Genomic DNA, 698 nt, shown 5'->3' with positions numbered 1-698 from the left:
GAGGTTTCTTCTACAGCTTGATTTGGACGAAACAACGTTTCTTGTTGTCGTTTGACCGTTTCGTATTGTTTCACTTTGATCGTCGCAGTCGCCAAAGTCAAATCACCATCAAGCTGTAACATTTCACTCAATTCACGATCGAGGACACCGATGACGATTTGGTCTCTAATCAATTCATCACGAAGTGGACCGTAATTGCATCGTTGACTCAGCTTATGAAGATCCGTTATGAAAGTTTCAACTGCTTCTCCTACTTGTTGGGTTCTTCGGTTGAAAACCGCTCGCTCATAGATCACGTTCGCTTTCGGTACGAAGTAACTTTTGAACCGGTCAACCACAGTGGTGTAGATTTTGGCATCGTCAGGTGATAGCCCAAAAGAATCGAAAATATCCTCAGCTTGAGGTCCCATCGAGTAGAGGAGAGCGCACACTTGCTCCTCCGGGCTTTTTGTGAGGAGGCCCGATAACACTCGGTAACGCTCGAAGCGAGTGAGCCATTTCGGGAAGTCGGACGAAAAATCGTACGCCTCGATTGGCGTAACATGCATATTGTTCGGCATCGGAAAAGTTAGACAGATCCCACCGCTGCCACCATGTTTCGTGGGTTTAAGATCGCAAGAGAAAAACTTCTGTGCTGTGTGGTCCAGTGCAAAAATTAAACTGACTTTATTAGTTCCCAAAACTCATTGACCACTAAA

The sequence above is a fragment of the Diaphorina citri genome, unplaced genomic scaffold, assembly GCF_000475195.1.
Source record: "Diaphorina citri unplaced genomic scaffold, Diaci psyllid genome assembly version 1.1 scaffold977, whole genome shotgun sequence".
Taxonomy (NCBI): Eukaryota; Metazoa; Arthropoda; class Insecta; order Hemiptera; family Psyllidae; genus Diaphorina; species Diaphorina citri.
The sequence above is the reverse complement of the archived record's forward strand: the minus strand, read 5'-3'. Positions refer to the sequence as shown.